Raw genomic sequence first — 8,349 nt, 5'->3', positions numbered from 1 at the left:
TGATACAGTCAAAGTGAGGCTTCAGGAATATACCCTGTTGTACTGTGCTAATGAGGGCCTATGTGGTTGAAATGAGCCCACACCAATCTATGCAGGGGAGAAAGGTGTTCAAAGTCTGTGGACCTCTTATGCCTGTGCCTAGGCAAAGGAGCTGTTTCTGCAGATTATTTTTTCCTATTTGTTAATTTGTTACCTCTCCAAGGTGAGGAAAATGACTCAGAGCTCGTGACAGGTCCTACTTCTGACCCAGGGGATGCACCAATCTCTGAAGCCAGCTCAGGACCCGGTGCAGAGTGGAGAGAGGCTTTTCCCAAAAGGGTGTTTTTTGATCTGCATGGTTGGTTAGATTCATGTACTTACCTTTTGCCAATTGAGTGCCACTTTTTACCGGTTCTGGAGGCGTGAGTAAACTCTCCACCACTCGGTCTCTCTGGATGTGGAAAATATGTCCTGAGTGCCACTGCTTGCCTCACTGCACACAGTCGATCTGGCCTGCATGTTGCCGTTTCCTTCCTGGTCAGGTCTGGCAACTCCTTGCTGCTTCTGAACCGTCTCTCCTTCCCACTGCCGCTCAGTCCAATTCTTCAACTTTGCCTTTGATGTTCAGGGCTCTGAGATTGTCATATACAATCGATTCATTTGTTTTTGAGGGGTCTTTGTTGTAAGAGGGACCACAGGAAGTGTCTGACTACTCTGCCGTCTTGACCCCCCCCTCACAGATATATATGAGAAATATAAATAAGATATATCTATGAGTATACATATGTGTATGTATACATGTGTGTGCACATGTGTGTGGGGTTTATTTTTGAGAAAGTTACCAAGATAATTTAATGAGGAAAGGATAGTTTTTTAACAAATGGGACTGAGCAATTGATAGCCATATGAAAAAACATGAAGCTTGACCTTTATCCCTCATTATATACAAAAATTAGTTAGAAATGATCATATGCCAAAATATAAGAAATAAAGAAAAGATAGGATAAAATCTTTGTGACCTTGAGGTAGGTAAAAATTTCATAGAAAGAACACTATAAGTATGAACCATGAAATAAAAAATGGATAAACTGGACTTTTTCAAAAACTTATGGTCTTCAAAGATACTGTTAAAATAAAAAGATAAGCCACAGACTAGGAGGAAAAAAAGAAAAAAAAAATATATATATATATATGAATGGAAACCCTGGTGGCTTAGTTGTTAAGTGCTACAGCTGCTAACCAAAGGGTCAGCAGTTCAAATCTGCCAGGCGCTCCTTGGAAACTCTATGGGGCAGTTCTACTCTGTCCTGTAGAGTTGCTATGAGTTGGAATCGACTCGACGGCACTGGGTTTCTGGTTATATATATGAATGGCAAGGACTATTATCCAGCATAACTAGAGAACTCTTGAAGCTCAATAATAAGACAGATAACACAATTTTAAAAAATAATGAGTAAGAGTTGAATAGACACTTTACAAAATAAACTCCAAAAATCCACTGCTATTGAGTTGATTCCAACCCATAAGTGACCCTATAGGACAGAGTAAAACTCCCCTACAGGGTTTCCAAGGCTATAAATCTTTATGGAAGTAGACTGCCATGCCTTGGAGCAGTTGGTGTGTTCAAACCACTGACCTTTCAGTTAGCATCTGAGCACTTTACCTCTGTGCCACCAGGTGTCCCTTACTTCACAAAATAAAATATACAAATAGTAAATGGTCCATACGCATTTGAAAAGATGTTCTTTAGTCGTCAGGAAAAAGGAAATTAAAACCACAATAATAAACTACTTCACACATGCTATATGGAGCCCTGGTGACGCAATGGTTAAGAGCTTAGCTGCTAACCAAAAGGTTGGCAGTTCGAATTCATCAGCTGCTCTTTGGAAACCCAATGGGGCAGTTCTACTCTGTCCCGTAGGGTCACTATGAATTGTAATCCACTCTATGGCAATGGGTTTTTTGGGTTTTTTTTTGTTTGTTTCACACTTGCTATAATGGCCAGAATGACAAAGACTGACAATACCAAATATTGGCAAGGCTATGGAGTAACTGAAACTCTCATATGTTGCTAATGGAGATGTAAAATGGTACAATCACTTTGGAAAAACCTTTGGCAATTTCTTACAAAGTTAAACATGTACTTATTAAATGGATCAGGAGTTCTACTGCTAGATATTACCCAAGAAAAATGAAACCATACATCCACAAAACACTTTTAATGAATGTTCATAGAAGCCAAAAAAAAAAAAAAAAAATCCATCAACAGGTAAATTGATTAATAAGTTGTGGTATAGTCACACAAAGAATGACCATGCACCAAAAAAAAAAAGAAAGAAAGAAAAAAGTGAATGAACTATACACCAAAAAAAATACACCGAAGCATCCCCAAAATATTAGGTTGAGCACCAGAATATAGATTCAAAAGAGTACATATTACGGTTCTATTTATAAGAGGCAAAAATAATCCATAGTGCTAAAAATTAGATCAAGTGGTTACCTCCAGCAGGGAGCAGGGGAAATGACCACAAAGTTTGGCGGTTATATGAGTATATACATCAACGCACAGAACCACACACTTAAAATGGGTATATTTTATTATATCTAGATTATACTCTATTAAATTTGGCTCTTTTTAAAAAAACAAAATTGATCATATTACAGCTTGAGTGATATAGATGATGGGTTAATATCTCTACTAGACTTTCAGCCTTAAAAGTTTGTGGGCTTTGTCTTATTCATCCTTAAATTCACAGTTATATTTTTGTTACATGAGCTAGCCTCATGCTGAACTCAAAATGAAGGCAGATCAGAGCAGCTATTTTTTACTTCTATAATGTTAACCACCACCAATGGCACTGGGTCTTAGTTTTCCAAGATGCAATAGGGTTTTGGTAGTCCAGAGTAGATTTTCTTCCTACAGGTTATGCATACTCTCCGATGGGTCTCCAGGTCAGTCAATTCTGTTCAAAGTAAACTGACTACGATATGATGAATTTCTTAGTATGTCCTTTCTCACCATAGTCTTGTAACTCTCACCCAGGTGATCGCGTGGGGCTGTACAAATAAGATAATTGTGGCCCACCAAGGGGATTGGTCAGTTTTGCCTTAAAAGAGAGACAATTCCAGAGCAGACAGGAAGAGCCTACCACCACCAAGGAAGGACATACTGGCAGGAGAGACCCGAAGCAGATGGCACAATGTACTTCCATGCCCATGGAACAAGAAAGCTGAGTGCCTGTGGGCAGAGACTGAGGACCAGAGAGAAGCCTATGCCTGACCCATGAATTTGGGAATTGCCAGCCTCCACAACCACGTGAGCCATTTCTTTTATATGGTTCACGAGTTCTGTGAGATGCTCCAGTGAATTAGAGAACCCAAAGATTGGAGGGAGAGTACTGAGGGGAGAGAGAGTAGTTGATGTTAGAGATGATGGAGCGGTACAGCAGCTTGGAAAAGTTGGACATTTGGGACATCTTTAACCTCCACCTCATAGATATCAGCTTTGTGCTGATCCTTATAAAAAAAAAAATATTGGTTTACTGACAGTACCATGAGTCCAATATCATTTTTGGAGAAGATATTTTCTCTAAAAGCATCAGTGGAGATTTTTTTATGTTACATACTTTCTAGCCTTGAAGATAAAAGAAAATGTCACCTCTATTCAGAGAAAATGCTTTGCAATTTCACAGACCCTGATTATTAAGCCTACATTTGCTATATACTCCCTCTTTGCATTCTTCTGCAACAGTGAAGATCCTCAGAAATGTTTGGGTTTTAACATTATTTAGGTTATCTTCATAAAACTAGCAATTTAGGCCAGCAATTGGGGACCCAAACAAACTGACAGCTACTGGCGTTGAGGATTTAAGAAATGTTTCAGTTGATGTAGTTAAAAATTGTCCAAGCATGTTATGTTTGCTAAATTACCATTCTGCTGTGGTGATTAAAGATTCAAGCCACTAGCATTTTTTTTCCTATAAGCCATTTTGAGAGAAATAAATGTTCTTCAATTATCCTTAAAGAAAAAAGAAACTCAACTGATCAGTAGCTTCCATTTAAGGCAGTGAAAAGGGGGTCCATGGATCAATGATTTAAAAATATATTGACAATATTCAACAACCACTTATTAGGAACCTACTACGTATCTGACTATGAGTCGGAATTGACTGGTGGCAATGGTTTTTTTTGTTTGTTTGTTTTTTTAATGTATCTGACACTCTCTGCAAGTGTGATCCAAAAATAGATAAGACATGGTCCTTGATGTGGAATCCCAGACCTAGGTCTTTGCAGAGTTCAGGTCAGATACGTACATATGACTTGAGATTTACATGATTTAATCTTTTCTGATGCATGGAACTCCTTTGAGAATTGGATAAAAGCCACATCTTTAACAAGTCCACACAATACAATATTATGCAATTTTTGGGGGTTGGGGTACCCTGAAATCCATCTCTGGTCTACACAGAAATTTTAAAAATCAGCATTTTCCTGTTTGCAAATAAATAATCTACTATTTAATGTTCTACTCTACATAGTCATCACTGCATTTAACCTGCTGCTGTTGTCGTCAGGTACCATTGAGTCAGTCTCAATTCATAGCAATCCTAGGTACAACAGAACAAAACACTGTCCAGTTGTGCGCCATCCTCACAATCATTCCTATATTTGAGCCCTTCATTGCAGCCTCTGAGTCAATCCATCTCATTGAGGGTCTTCCTCTTATCAGCTAGATTTCTTAAGTTTCATGCTGGAATAAAAAATGATCTAGAAGACTGTCTTTCAAATTACGTAAGTTTTATTTCCAACTCTGCCACTAACAAGCTGTGTCACTTTGGGTAAGTCCTATAAACAATCTGGGCTTCAGTTCTTAACCTATAAATTGAGGGGGCTGAACTAAGATGATTTCTAAAGTTCCTCAAAAAAGTTCCTTATGGCTCTGAAATTCTCCACGCTGAAGCACTGGCGTTTCCCTGATGAAGGAAAAAATATGTGCTATGTAAATAATGACTTCTCAATCTGCTATGAGGAGGTGGCACTAAGAATTTTAAAGACTCAATGATTAAAAAATATATTTAAGTAAATTCTTTTTAGATCTCAGAAGAAGAAGAAGGATCAGATCTGTAACTTAGACAGATATCAATTTTCAGGACCCTTATGATTCCCAATGTATAAGGAAAAAAAATGGTCTCTCTCCCCAATAGTTATTTGACTTTCAACATAATCTAACTATTAGGGCTAACCCATCATCCAAAATTAGTTCTAATTCCTCTCAGTGGTTAAAGTCTCAGCTACTAACCAAAAGGTCAGCAATTTGAATCCACCAGCCACTCCTTGAAACCCTATGGGGCAGTTGCACCATCCTGTAAAGTTGCTATGAGTCAGAATTGTCTCAATGGCAATGGGTTTGGTTTGGTTTTTGGTATGTTCTTGTAGTTGTTGCTGTTGATAGGTGCTGTGGAGTTGGCTCCGATTCATAGTGACTCTGTGTATAACAGAACGAAATGCTGCCCAGTCCTACATCATCCTCACAATCCTTGTAATATTTGAGACCATTGTTGCAGCCACTGTCAGTCCATCCTGTTGAGGGCCTTCTTTTTCACTGACCCTCTACTTTACCAAGCATAATGCCCTTCTCCAGGGACTGGGCCCTCCTGATAACATGTCCAAAGTATATGAGACAAGTGTCACCATCCTCGCTTCCAAGGAGCACTCTGGCTGTATTTCTTCCAAAATAGACTTGTCTTTCTTCTGGCAGTCCATTCAATAATCTTCACCAGCATCATAATTCAAAGACACCAATTCTTCTTTGGTCTTCCTTGTTCATTGTCCAGCTTTCACATGTATATGAGGCGATTGAAAATATCATGGCTTGGGTTAGGTGTACCTTAGTCCTCAAAGTGACATCTTTGCTTTTTAATACTTTAAAGAGGTCTCTTGTAGTAGATTTGCCCAATGCAGTATGTCCTTTGATTTCCTGACTGCCACTTCCATGGGTGTTGATTGTGGATCCAAGTAAGATGAAATCCTTGACAATGTCAAAGTTTTCTCCATTTATCATGATGTTGCTTACTAGTCACGTTGTGAGGGTTTTTCTTTTATGTTGAGTGTAATCCATACTGAAGGCTGTAGCCTGAACTTTATTAGTAAGTGCTTCAAGTCCTCTTCACTTTCAGCAAGTAAGGTTGTGTGATCTGCATATTGCAGGTTGTTAAGGAGTCTTTTACCAATCCTGATGCCACATTCTTCTTCATATAGGCCAGCTTCTTGGATTATTTGCTCAGCATACAAATTAAATAAGCATGGTGAAAGGATACAACCCTAAAGCACACCTTTTTTTTAATTTTAAACCATGCAGTTTTTCCTTGCTATTTGAATGACTGCCTCTTAGTCTATGCACAGGTTTTGCAAGAGCACAATTAAGTGTTCTGGAATCCCCATTGTTTGCAATGTTACCCATAATTTGTTATGATCCACACAGATGAATGCCTTTGCATAGTCAATAAAACATAGGTAAACATCTTTCTGGTATTCTCTGCTTTCACCCAAGATCCATCTGACATCAGCAATGATATCCCTCGTTTCACACCCTCTTCTGAATCTGGCTTGAGTTTCTGGCAGTTGCCTGTTGATATACTGCTGCAATCGCTATTGAGTGATCTTTAGCAAAATTTTACTTCTGTTTTATCTTAATGATATTGTTTGATAATTTTTGCATTCTGTTGGATCATCTTTCATTGGAATGGGCACAAGTATGGACCTCTACCAGTCAGTTGGCCAGGTAGTTGCCTTCCAAATTTCTTCACATAGACAAGTGAACACCTCCAGTGCTGCATCCTTTTGTTGAAACAAGTCATTTGGTATTCTGTCAACTCTTGAAGACTTGTTTTTTTGCCAATGTCTCCAAGTGTAGCTTGGACTTCTTCTTTCAATATCAATGGTTCTTGATCATATGCTACCTCCTGAAATGGTTGAATGTCGACCAATTCTTTCAGGTACAGTGACTCTGTGTATTTCTTCCATCTTCTTTTGATCTCCCTGCATCATTCAAGATTTTTCCCATAGAATCCTTCAAAATTGAAACTCAAGGCTTGAATTTTTACTTCAGTTCTTTCAGCTTGAGAAACGTTGAGTGTGTTCTTCCCTTTCGGTTTTCTCTCTCCAGCTCTTTGCGCATCTCATTATAATATTTTACTTCATCTTCTTGAGCTGCCCTTTGAAATCTTGTTTAGCTCTTTTACTTCATTATTTCTTCTCCTTGCTTTAGCTACTTTACATACGAGAGCAAGTTTCAGAGTCTCTTCTGACATGCATTTTGGTCTTTTCTTTCTTTCCTGCCTTTTTAATGACCTTTTGTTTTCTTCAGGTATGTCATCTTGATGTCTTCCCAAAACTCGTCTGGTCTTCGGTCATTAGTGCTCAACACGTCAAATCTGTTCTTGAGATGCTGTCCAAATTCAGGTGGGATGTACTCAAAGTCATATTTTGGCTTTCCTGGACCTGTTTTAATTTTCTTCACCTTCAATTTGAACATGCATATGATCAACTGATGGTCTGTTCCACAGTCAGCCCCTGGCCTAGTTCTGACTGATGATATTGAGTTTTTCCATTGTCTCTTTCCACAGATGTAGTCTATTTGATTCCTGTGTTTTCCATCCAGTGAGGTCCACGTGTGTCATGGATTGAATTGCGTGCCCCCAAAATATGTGTCAAATTGGTTAGGCCATGATTTCCAGTATCGTGTGGCTGTCCTTCATTTTGTGATTGTAATTTTATGTTAAAGTGGACTAGGGTGGGATTGTACCACCCTTACCAAGGTCACATCCCTGATCCAATGTAAAGGGAGTTTCCATGGGGTGTGGCCTGTACCACCTTTTATCTCTCAAGAGATAAAAAGGAAAGGGAAGTGAGCAGAGAGGGAGCCCTCATACCACCAAGAAAGCAGTGCTGGGAGCAGAGTGCACCCTTTGGGCCCAAGGTTCTTGTGCAGAAAAGCTTCAAGTCTGGGGGAAGATTGATGAGAAGGCTGACAGAGAGAGAAAGCCTTCCCCTGGAGTTAAAGCCCTGAATTTGGACTTTTAGCCTACTTTACTGTGAAGAAATAAATTTCTCTTTGGTAAAGCCATTTACTTGTGGTATTTCTGTTATAGCAGCACTAGATAACTAAGACAACCTGTATAGTTGCTGTTTATGTTGTTGAAAAAGTTATTTGTAATGAAGAAGTCATGTTCTTGCAAAATTCTATCATGCAATCTTCAGTGTCATTTCTATTAACAAGGCCATATTTTCCAACTACCAATCCTGTGTTTCCAACTTTTCCATTCCAATCACCAGTAATTATCAATGCATCTTAACTGCATATTGGATTAA

The sequence above is a fragment of the Loxodonta africana genome, chromosome 2 (genome assembly GCF_030014295.1).
Source record: "Loxodonta africana isolate mLoxAfr1 chromosome 2, mLoxAfr1.hap2, whole genome shotgun sequence".
NCBI lineage: Eukaryota > Metazoa > Chordata > Mammalia > Proboscidea > Elephantidae > Loxodonta > Loxodonta africana.
This window is presented reverse-complemented; position numbering follows the sequence as displayed.